Source organism: Tamandua tetradactyla, chromosome 23 (assembly GCF_023851605.1).
Source record: "Tamandua tetradactyla isolate mTamTet1 chromosome 23, mTamTet1.pri, whole genome shotgun sequence".
Classification (NCBI taxonomy): domain Eukaryota; kingdom Metazoa; phylum Chordata; class Mammalia; order Pilosa; family Myrmecophagidae; genus Tamandua; species Tamandua tetradactyla.
In genome coordinates, this window is record NC_135349.1 from 23,886,893 (window position 1) to 23,899,354 (window position 12,462).

Below are 12,462 nucleotides of genomic sequence, written 5' to 3' on the forward strand. Positions count from 1 at the left end.
ATAAAGTGGTAGGGCTCATAGTGAGGATGTCAGGGAAGGGAGGAAGATTGGAAGGACTGGAGGGAAAGCCAAGAAAGGCCAGGAGAGGTATCTGTTGTTATCTGAAACAATGGCATGTCACTGTGTTGGTTCTTCATTTAAAAACCTCTCAGCTCCAGAGTCACCCATTTTGCCTGCTCTGTGAAAGTGGAACTGGGGCCTTTAAATATTTTTTTCTATGCCAACTGGTCCCATGTTAAGACTTGTCAATACACCATTTGGGAGGCATTGCAGTAAAAGAGTTTTTGCTCCCTGGTTCTGGTGGGCTCTATTGGCAGGCTCCTGCAGAGCGAATAGGTTTTCCAGCTCTCCGCTTCTCTGGTACAGGCTGATTTTCTGTGTGCCTGCTTTTCCTGTAAACTCCCTCTGATGGTTTTGTGCCTCTGATAAGATGTTTTCCTGTGAACTGCTTTCCCTAGGACCATGGAATGCAGGTTTCCAGCAAGTTCCAACCAGAGTGGCACCCAGCAACCTCTGTGCTCTTTCTTAGAAGTCCTGGATTTCAGCCCCAGGGAGGGTGGAGGCTTTTCCTTGGACATTCTGTCTCAGTTGCTGTTCATATCCACTCTTCCTGTATTCTTTAGAGTTCTCTTTATTTCTTACTATCTAATCCCTCTTTTCTCTAATTTCCTGTTGTAGTTGATAATTCTTTGTATTAAACTGTCCCTGTTGAAATTGCTGGGTGACTTCTCTCTCCCGACTGTACCCAGACTTTTACCATCACCAACTGGTATTTTAGCGCTAAATAAAATGAATGTCCCAAGTTTGAAAGTCGCTCCTGAAATCACTATACGAATGTTTCAGAGGGTGTGTGCATTTGAAACTGTTATGTACCCCAGAAAAGCCATGCTCTTTGATCCTCATTCTGTATTGTTGGGTGGGATCTTTTTTAATGTTTCCATGGAAATTATGGGTTGTAACTTTTGATTAGGTGATTTCCGTGGAGATGTGTCTCTACCCATTCAAGGTGGGCTTGCTTACTGGGTCCTTTAAGAGGGAACCATTTTGGAAAGAGCTTTAGTGCCAACAGAGCCCACGCACCCAGAGACCTTTGGAGATGCAGGAGGAAATCGCCCCTGGGGAAGCCTTATAAAATGAGGAGAGGAAAGCTAACACACTTTGCCAGTGCTTTACCACCTGAGAGAGGTGTCCAGAAGCCAGAGACCCCAGCAGATGCCAGCCACATACCTTCCCAGCTGACAGGTGTTCCAGATGGTATCACCTTTCTTGAGGGAAGGTAACCTCTTGTTGGTGGCTTAATTTGGACACTTTCATGGCCTTAGAACTATAAACTTGCAACTTAATAAATTCCCTTTTTAAAAGCCATTCCTTTTCTGATATATTGCATTCCAGCAGCTTTAATAAACTAAGAAGGAAAGCCATTTGTAAAAGCAGCAGAAGTCTCCATTGCAAACATATTCGTAGTCATTTTAAATCCTGCTCTTCTGTCTCTGCTGAGGTGGAGGAAGTTAAGCCTAGCTGCTACCATATTGACAATTCCTGACATTTGATGGTTTCCGGTGGAGGCCAACTCTGGACAGCTACAGAAAACAAGTCCAGGTTGACCTATCTGGAAATGACTGTGCCTGATAATATAGATTGAGAAGGCAGAGACACAGTCAGGAAGAGGGCCCGTGGCACGCACAAAAACAGACTCATGCAGCTGTGGCCTTGTCCCCAGACAAAGAGGGAAGTCTAGATGTGGGATGGAAAGGGCCCTGAATAGACAAGAAGGCCAAACTTGGTCTATTTATTTGTTTGATACATTTACGGAACTTTGACCAGGTGCCAGACACAAAAGATACAATAGTGAACAAGACAGCAATAGCCCTTGTCCCGACACAGACGGATAAGTAAATAGGCCACTGCGTTTTAGTGTGATAAGTGCTAGCCTCAGCTTATATCTGGGTTCCCAGAGGAACATGTAAGCAGAGCTAGAGTCAGGGAAGCCTTCCCAGAGAAAGTGATGTACAATCTTGAGAATTTGGGGGAAGGGGGGTCAGGAAGGGAGATTATGCATGGGTTGTCACAGCATGTGCAAAAGTCCAGAGGGGAAAATTTAGGAGACTGCAAATAATTGGTTTGTTGTCAATCAGAGCAAATGTACCCTTTTTAGAACAGATGATTTTGAATACTCCCTTAACTGTGGTGAACTTCATTAACCCATCTACAATCCTATTTTTTAAATCAGTATAACCCTAATTATAATTTAAAGGATAAATGAAAGGGAAGTAATTTATAATAAAATAATATGTGTCCAGTGGTATACTATTCATAAATGAGAATAAAAACTCCAACTACAGGTGACAATATGGATGGATTTCATAAGCTTAATGTTGAGGGAAAGAAACCAGAAACAAAAGAGAAAATACATACTGTATGATTTCATTTGAATTAATTCAAAAAGAGCCAATCTATATACCATTAGAAATTGGGCTAGTGGTTACATCTGGGGGGTACTGTCAGGACGGGGCGGGGCACGATGGGAGTCTGGGGTGCCAGAAGTGTGTTGGTTTCTTGATCTGGGTGCTGGGTACATGGGTGTGTTCACTTTGTGAAAATTCATTGAGCTTATGCTTAGGGTTTGTGCACTTCTCTGTCTGCGTATTATTCTTTTAAGGTTAAAAAAAATAACATATATCTCAAGTTGGAAATGCTTGGGTAGGCTAAGCCAAAAGATATAGTGAAGTGCTCGTGCTGAAGTACTCATATGCCTGCCCCTCTATGTAGGGTTTCTACAGATACCACAGTCACGAAAACACACTGTCCGGGGCAGGGGTGGGGGTGGGATTGTATAGGTGATTCAAATTGCACAAGGGTTGCCATCTGCTCTTTCACGTCATCTGATGCCATCATGATTTTTCATAATGTCACACAATTTTTGGTAAACTTCCAAATAAAGTAAAATATAATATGCCTTCAGTTTAATCAGGTGTTGGCCTTCCCAGAAAGGTCAAGATATATTAAAACTGTGCTTATATAAAATGAATTTAGGCTCTGTTCTTTGATAATTATGAACCTCTTTCCACCTATATGACTGTCCCTGGGGCATTCTGAAAATGGGGGAGGACAAAGGGACATTTTTTCAATGAATGGGACTATCTGGCACTCTGTGAGACAAGTGACAGTCCCTAAGATCACCAGGAGGCCTGAAATGCCAGGAGCCCTTCTATCACTGTGACCATAAAGTTGCTTCTACAAATTCACAAAGCACCCCTAAGGGTGGTACATCCTTGTTGAGTGGCACTAGTTTAGAGAAAGCCACAGGTTTAGGGCCAAGGATACAGGGCATGGGGTTCAGCATCTCGGGAGGGAATGCACAAAGAACTATAAAAGCTTAAAAAGCTTTTACCTTTTTTACCTTAAAAAGGTAAAAAGCTTATTCAAGGAACATATGGAATAAAAATAAATAATAGGGGGAACAAATGTTAAAATAAATTTAGTTTGAAATGCTAGTGATCAATGAAAGGGAGGGGTAAGGGGTATGGTATGTATAATCTTTTTTTTTCTGTTTTCGTTTTATTTCTTTTTCTGTTGTCTTTTTATTTTATTTTTCTGAATTGATGAAAATGTTCCAAGAAATGATGAATATGCAACTATGTGATGATATTGTGAATTATTGATTATATATGTAGAATGGAATGATAATATGTTAATGTTTTTGTTCGTCTGTTGTTAAATTTTTTTTTTTATAAATAAATAAATAAAAAAGCTTATTCAAGGCTCAGTCAAGGTTAGCTTAAGGAGGAAACAAATATAGTGGGGAAAAAATAGCGCCTGTTAGGCATTGGTATGCCAGACTCCATAAAGATTTGTAAAAGGAATGAGTGAACAAACGAATGAACAGATACTGTAGGTAAAAAGGAAACTGCTCATCTTTTCAATTTAAATTTTTTTATTATTATTTTTTTTCAACATAAGAACATACAAACACGAACATTCTTACTCTATGATCATTCCATTCTTCATATATAATCAGTAACTCACAATATCATCACATAGTTGTATATTCATCACAATGATCATTTCTTAGAACATTTACATCAATTCATAAAAAGAAATGAAAAAAGAAAAAACTCATCTTTCCAATTTAATTTTTAATAGACAATACATTCGCATGATGAGAAATTTTTTTAATAATCTTCTACTCAGTCTTGCCCAGCCCCCCAACAGGAAATGATTCTTACTAGATTCTTATGTACCCTCTAGAGTTTCTTTATACATATAAAAGCAAATGCCAATATCTATTCTTACTCCTCCTGATTTCTTTTAACTCAGAATGGAGCATACTACACTTGGCCTGCACTTGGCCTACTCTCTCAGACCTCTTTGCCCAGCACACTTCCACGTTGTTTTTAACAGCTGCTTAGTTTTCCATCGCGTGGATGTACCATAGTTCGTTCAATTACTACCCTACTGGTGGACATCTAATTTGCTTTCTATTTCCCAATATTATAAACAGTGCTTTAGTGATAACCTTTAAATATGTGTCACTAGCACATGTGTTTTACAGTGAAGATTTTTGATGAGGGACAAGACAAAATGAAGATGATGTTTTAGGAAGATTTAGCAACTCCTGTGCAAAATGGATTGGGGAATGAATATATTTGAGAGGCAAATTATTGTAATGGGCTAGCTTATAATAATAGGGAGGGAGGTATGGTGGTTTTACAAATACATCCTCAGATACTTTGACTCTCTTCCCTTCAAGAGTTTCAAGAGTTGGAAACTAATTGTCTTCCTCTTACTCAAATCTAATGAATGGAATAAAGCAAAAGGAACAGTTGTGACTTTGGGAATTAGGTCATAAAAAGACACATACTCTTTTGAATCACATACTCTGAGGGAAGCCAGCTGACATGTCATAAGCAACCCAGTGGAGCCCTGTAAGGAGGCCCAAGTGGCAAGGAACTGAGCCCTCCTGACAACAGCCATGTGGGCTTGGAAGCAGATCTTCCAGCCCTAGTCAAGCCTTCAACTGACTGTGGCCCCAGGCAAAGTCTTCACTGCAGTCTCATGAGAAACCCTGAGCCAAAACCACCCAACTAGGCCTTGAGTTCCTCATCCACAGAGACTATAAGATACTAAATGCTTGTTGTTTAAGCCAAGTTTTGGGGCAATGTATTACACACATGAAGGATGATGGGAATGGAAAAGAAAGGATTATAGAGTCAACTGGAAGAATTGCTTATTTATATCCATTTAGAAACTTTCTCCTGCTAAAAATGTAAGCTCCTTAAGGGAGGATCTTAGCCTGTTTGTTTCACTAATTTATTCTATACATCCAGTATCTAGTAAAGTCTCAGGTCTGGCAGGCAGCAGCATTCATGAAAGGGAAGGATTCTGTTAACTCCCAAGTTTGGAACTGTAAATCTAATATGCCGAAACCGAAAGAGTGAAGTCTAGCTGGGTAGTCAATTAATTTGGAGAGGGGCAAAGTTCAGCTCTTGAACAAACATCAAACTTGTGGCTCAGCAACATTGTGAAAATATTTAGCAGCCAATTGGATGTATGGGCCTTGGACAGGGATTCTCAACCTCAGCACTATTGATATTTTGGGTCAAATTGATGTTTTGTTCTAAGGTCTTCTTCTGTGCACAGTAAGATGATTAGTAGAAGCATTCCTAGCTTCAACCCACTAGATGCCAGCAGCAACTACCCCTCCTGTTGTGTCTCTAGATATTACCAAATGTTCCCTAGGGGAAAAACCCCCTAGGGAACTGCACCTACGAGATATGCTGATTACTGAAACCAAGGGAAAGCGAGTGGGTGCTTGAATTTTGAGGAGATGCACTTCAAAAATGATGGATGTAAAAAGGAAGATGGAGAAAGGATAGCCAAGACACACAATGAAACAAACCCAAAGGAATTCATAAGTCAATTGAGGAGAGAGGCAGAGTGTTTTAAAAAAAGAGGAGGTTGTACCCCTTGGAGAGAATTGTTCTAGTAGACTAGTGGGGCAGAAGCCTGGTTGAGGCGTGTTTTGTGTGTTCATGTGCACATATGTGCAAATTAGGTATGACAGGTAATGAAAAAGTAGATCAAAAGAGGAGCTAGTTATATCAAAACAGAGGCTGGAATTGCCGGAAAAACATGATAAATGAGGGAGCAAATGTGCACTCAATTGCCTTCTCCAGCCCTAGGGAATCTTGGAAAGAACAAAGTATCTGTATTCCCCTTTCTCAAGAGGGAAGGAGGATGTCTGTGGACTAAAACAGCAGAGCTTTAACAAATTATGCTGGAGAAGACCATGAGGTGGGATCTGGGGCCCACTCTTGACCTCCCCAGATTAAATTTAGGAGATTGGTTTACCGGGTTTGGGCCCATAAGAATTTCTTATGAATAGTACAGTATGAGTCCAAGCCATTGTTTTAGAACACAGCAGACCACACACTGAGGGTTCTGGAATGGACCCTCCAGTCTATTCCTACTAATTTTGCCTGAGTTAAGATGCCCGTTCACTTTTGCCTGGATTAAAGCAAAAGCCTCTACTCATCTCCAGGTCTTTCTCTCCCAAATTTCAAAACTCAGCCTGATATCACCCCCTTACTCAAGGATATTCAAAGCCTCCCTTCTGCCTACAGTGTGAGGACCAAAATGCCTCCTTAACCCTCAGGGAAAAGACAACTAACACTTATTAACTGCCTACCCTATGCTAACTGTCTCACACCTTTGCAAAGTAGGGACTATAACCAAACTGCAGCTCAGAGATGTAAGGTGACTGACCAAATGTTGCAAAGTTATTACATAATAAATGTCAGAATTGGGATGTCCCTACTCATTCTATCAAGCCCCAAATATCATGCTCATTTCACGTAGGCTGAGCTTACCCAAACTGATTTTTTAAAAAACGTTATCTCAAACACCCTATGCCTGAGCCAAACTGAACTTAATATCAACTTGGTATATGTCCCATGCCTTAACATCTTTCTAGAATGTCATTACTTCACCCCTTGTCCAGATTCTATCATCCTTGAAGGCCCACCTCAATGGCATCTCATCCCTGAAGCCTTCTAAAGGCTCTCCTTCTTCTGATCATGTAGGGCACTTTCTCACTGTCCCTTCTGTCCTACAATTATTTGTGTTCTCTGAGACGCTCTTCTAAAATGTTGCTCACCTCAAAAGATTGGATGGAGGACAAATTCAATAATTGATGGGGAAAATTTTGTGGAGTGCTCCCAATTTTTGTGAAGTTCCAAAGACCTTTCACACCTTTTAAAAAACAACTTTGAGATCTAATTCACATACCATACAACTCACTGAAAGTGTAAAAATGAGGGTTTTTTTTGTTTTGTTTTTGTATATTCATTTCTCTCTCTCTCCAGCCCTACACAACCACTCTCTACTTCCTATCTCAATTCTGGACATTTCAAATAAACCTTCACACCTTGTTATTTGATTTCCACAAGAGCCCTCTGTAGGATTTTTACACAATGATCTTCAGAGCTAGGGATCTATACCCCCGTTTTACAGGAGAAAACTCACCTTTTTGAGCCATTTTAAGTGCCCAACTCGGGCACTGAAGCTCCAACCTACAAATCTCAGATTCCACCGCTACAAAGTCGGGGATTTGGAGACCGGCAGGATACTGGGCCCCTCCCCTAGTATCGAGGCCAGATAGGACCTTGGAGAAGCTGACCGCCCGCCCCCCAGCTCCAAGTTCCCGCAGGGCAGAGCCACCTGGTTCACCCACCGCACTCCTGTCAGCTTCATTGCAACCAGGCTCAGGGTCCTGCAGGCCCCAGAACGCGCCTTCTGACTTTGGCTTTTTCTCCCAGCACCGCGACCACCCAACAAGATCTCTAACAGTTCTCACGTCCTGTTAGCCCCACGCAGGTGCCAGTCAAAAGTCCCTGCCGTCAACACGAATGGACATTTGCACGCTGGTGCTTATGGTGGCAGTTTTCACAATTTGCAATGGATGGAGTGGGACTAATGGTATGTCCGCTGAGGAATGGAAGGGGGAGCTGTGGTGTATACAAATGTGCCAGTTTGAAACTGTTGTGTACCCCAGAAAAGCCATGTTCTTTAATCCTGATTTAAAATTGCTGGATGGGAACTTTGTGATTGAGTTGTTTCCATGGCTGTGGGTGGGACTTTCCGATTAGGTGGTTTCCATGGAGATGTGTCACCATCATTCAAAGTGGGTCGCTTACTAGAGCCCTTTAGGAGGGAACCATTTCAGAAAAAGTTTCAGAACCCACACGGCCAGAGATTCAGAAAGGAAATGTTCCTGGGGAAGTTATTTGAAGAAGCCGGGAGAGAAAGCAGACTTCGCCATGTGCCTGTAACCAAGAAGTTAGAATTTAAGGGATGATTTTGATTACTGAATCATATTCCTTTTTGCTTTCTGGGATATAGGAGCAGACAGAGGAGAATACTTGAAAGCCCTGAATTATAATTAAGCTGCCCTGATATCCAAAATGATTGTAAAAGCCCTTATTGTGTGCCTTTGTGACTATAAGAGCTGTTATCCCCTCTATCTGGTCATTTTCTTGCAGGGCAAAGGTCCTAATGCTGATGAGTTTGGTGCAAAAATATTTGGTGCAAAATGTTTAACTAGCCTTAGCCCCTGATATTTGTAAATCGTATCAGCTAGATTCTGCTATTGAAAGATAACCTGTCTTCCTTTTGGTTTACACCTTTACTACTGAAGTGATAATTCTGCCTCCCTCCTTTCAGCTTATATTCTCCTTTAGAAATGATAATAACAACACCGCCTCCTTTTCTGCATTGGACTTGCTATTTGAAGTGATCTCATCTCCCCTTACTAAAATCCTTAAGAAAACCTTCAACCCCCTAAATTTGGGAAGACAGATTCTGGGCCAATAGGCCATCTTCTCTTCTTCTACATGCCTAGTAATACACTCTCTCTCTTTGAAACCCTGTTGTCTCAGGAATTAGCTATTGCGCACATGGGGCAAAAGAATCCATGACTTTTGTCTGGTAACATGACTTCCTGGCTCAGAGAGCAACCCTGACTGTCATCGGCCCTTTCTTGAGTCAAGGTATCTTTCCCTGGAAGGCTTAGTTTGGACATTTTCACAGCCTTCTGTGCCGTTTTGAAAGTATTATGTACCCCAGAAAAGCCACGTTTTAACCCTGATTCAATCTTGTGGAGGCAGCCATTTCTTTTAATCCTGATTCAATATCATAGATGGAAACTTTGATTAGATGATCTCCACGGAGATCTGGCACGTCCAGTTGTGAGTGTGACCTTTTGATTAGATGGAAATGTGACTCCATCCATTCTCGATTAGTTTACTGGAATCCTTTAAAAGAGGAAACCTTTTGGAGAGAGCCAGAAATGACAGAAGCCTCAGAGCTGACAGAGTACAGAGCTGACACAGATGCCTACACCTGGAAAACAGAGACACGGATGTCTGGAGGTGCTTGGACCCCAGCAGGTGTTGCCATGAGATGTTAAGAAGCCAGACCCGGAGAGAGCCAAGGGAAGCCAAGAGATGAAAGCCAGCCCTGGAGAAGCAAAGTGAGAAATCCCCACAGGAAGACAGACTGAAAGTAATGGGGCCAAGGAGCAAGGGACCAGCAGATGCCAGCTACCATGACTACCCAACTGACAGAGGTGTTCCTGACCCGTCAGTCTTCCTTGAATTAAGATATGTTTACCTGGATGCATTAATTTGAACATTTTTATAGGCTTAGAACTGTAAACTTGTAACTTATTAAATTTCCCTTTTAAAAAGCCATTCCAATTCTGGTATATCACATTTTGGCAGCTTGCAAACTAACTCACCTTAGAACTGTAAACTTGCAACCTAATAAATTCCCTTTTAAAAGCCGTTCTGATCTGGATAGGGCTAAGGTAAATCAGACTAAAGGGTAAAGGATGATATTGACTGTGTTTTAAAACTTCAACTTCTGTGAGACACCAAAGGAAGAGATTTTATTTGGTGCAAAATGTTTATTTTTGGTAGCACACTATCTAATTTAACTTGTATAGTCAGCTTATTCAAACATCATAATTACAAGGAGCCTTGAATAGAGAGTGAGATCTTGTTAGTTTGTACAGGTTGATATGATGCCCCAATATACATATATCCCAGAGTAATCTGGGCAGAAAATTGAGAAGTATTTGCAAAGTCCCTGTTCTAGTTTGCTAGCTGCTGGAATGCAATATACCAGAAACAGAATGGCTTTTAAAAATGGGAATTTCATCAGTTGCTAGTTTACAGTTCCAAGGCCGAGAAACTGTCCCAATTAAAACAAGTCTATACGTGTTCTCATACTGACTGTGGTGGTAAATGCACAACTGTGTGATTGTACCAAGAACCACTAATTGCACACTTAGGATGGATTGTATGAGTGTATGAATAAAACTGTTAAAAAAAAAAGATTTTCCCAGATGATTAATTGGATTGTAAACAATTAAATATAATAATAATTACTCATAAAAAAAAAAAAAACAAGTCTACAGAAATGTCCAATCTAAGGCATCCAGGGAAAGATACCTTGGTTCAAGAAGGCCGATGAAGTTCAGGGTTTCTCTGTCAAGTGAGAAGGCACGTGGTGAACACAGTCAGCGTTCCTCTCTCATCTGGAAAGGCACATGGCAAACACGGCATCATCTCCTAGCTTCTTCTCTTGGCTTCCTGTTTCATGAAGCTCCCCAGGAGGCAAGTTCCTTCTTCATCTCCAAAGGTCACTGGCTTTGTCGTTCTGCTTCTCGTGGCTGTGTCATTCTGCTCTGCTCTCTCTGAATCTTTCTCCAAAATGTTTCCTCTTTTATAGGACTCCAGAAACTAATCAAGACCCACCCAAATGGGTGGAGACATGCCTCTACCTAATCCAGATTAACAACCACTCTTGATTAAATCACATCTCCAGGGAGATGATCTCATTACAGTTTCAAACATACAATACTGAATAGGGATTTGAAGAAACAGCTGCCTTTACAAAATGGAATTAGGATTAAAACATGGCTTTTCTAGTGTACATACATCATTTCAAACCAGCACAGTGGTATATTTTAAATGTTTGCATTTAGCAAAGTGATATTTGTTAACACAAAAATTCCATTGCAATATATATTTTTATTCACAAAGTAATATAAGAGTTAGAAAAATAATACAGAAGGCAAGGCAAGGTAAGTTACAGTAATGAGGCATAATTTTAAAGTTATTTAATGAAAGTTTTCTTTCAATTCTCTTAGTGTCTCTGGGTTCATACCAATTGTTTAAGGATAAAATCAAAAGTTTAAATTTGAGGACTTCTTGAGAATGAGGCCTGGGACCAAAGACCCTTTATTCCCCCTCCCCATAGGCCGTGTTTCTGAAGTTTCAAAATAATTGAAAGGCATATTTCTAGATCTATACCCAAAATAATTGAAAGCAGGGACTCAAACAGACACTTGTACACCAATGCTCATAGCAGCATTATTCACACGACTGCCAAAAGTTGGACAGCATCCGAGGGTCCATCAACAGATGAATGGATAAACAAAATGTGGCACATGCATGCAATGAAATATTATTCAGCAATAAGGACTGAAGGCTGTTTCCCGAGTGAATGGAGCCATCGAAAGGAGGGAAGGCGAGCGCAGGGTCACTGTCCTGGGGACAAGGGGCTCTGCAAGTCAAAGCAGAAGCCACCCCCTAAGAAGATGACGGACATTCTAGAGACCAAGTTTACCCGCACCTTCTGTGACCATGAGAAGTCTTGCGACGTGAAAACAGACCGGATCGTCAATAACAGAATCATCTTCTGCACAGTGTGCCTAGAGACATTCCAGACGCCCATCCCCTTATTAGTCACAATGGTGGACTCTCGCAGCGATTGGATAGACGCCTGCGAAGCGACCAATCAGTAGCAACAAAGAGGACTTACCCCCTTGTCAGCCCCGCCCGCCAAGGAGTAGGTCCCTCCTGCTGGGTACCAGAAGAGATGTGGCTCCGGTTCTGCGCCAGCTGTCCCTGTGTGAATGGGGAGAGAGTGCTGTGTGAGTATGTGTGTGTGCGGGGGGGGGGGGGGGGGGAAGGAGGGGGCACCCCGGGGACGGGTTCTGAGTGTGTGTGCGCTTGCAGACCTAGGGTGAAGTTGAGGGCTCAGTGCCCGAAGGCCTAAACTGGAGCCCCAGCTGGCTCCAAAAGCCTTTGAACTGGCTCCTCTCTCCCTGTCACTGGCCCTCCCTGGCTTTGGGGCCTGGACCTTTCTGGAACCAGTTTCCTGATGCCTTTGGGCAAGGATAAGCCCAGCCTCTTTCACTAGAGCCTTGCTCATTTTAAATGGACTTTTCCCTCTCCTTCCTTGCCTTCCAATGCCTGCGGGCCAGGAGTCAAAGCAGCCCGTTCAGGGAAAGAGGAAAGAACCTTGAAATCATTATTTGGGTGAAATAAGGCAGACATCAAAGGACAAATATTGTATGATTCCACTTTTTGAAATATCTAGAGTTTCAGATATTTG

The 12,462-nt window shown here is 41.8% G+C and overlaps 1 pseudogene; it reads left to right on the plus strand.

Moving 5' to 3' along the window:
• The first annotated feature begins 11,512 nt into the window (after positions 1-11,512).
• Positions 11,513-11,984, plus strand: LOC143666723 (transcription elongation factor 1 homolog pseudogene; annotated as a pseudogene).
• Positions 11,985-12,462: the final 478 nt, after the last annotated feature.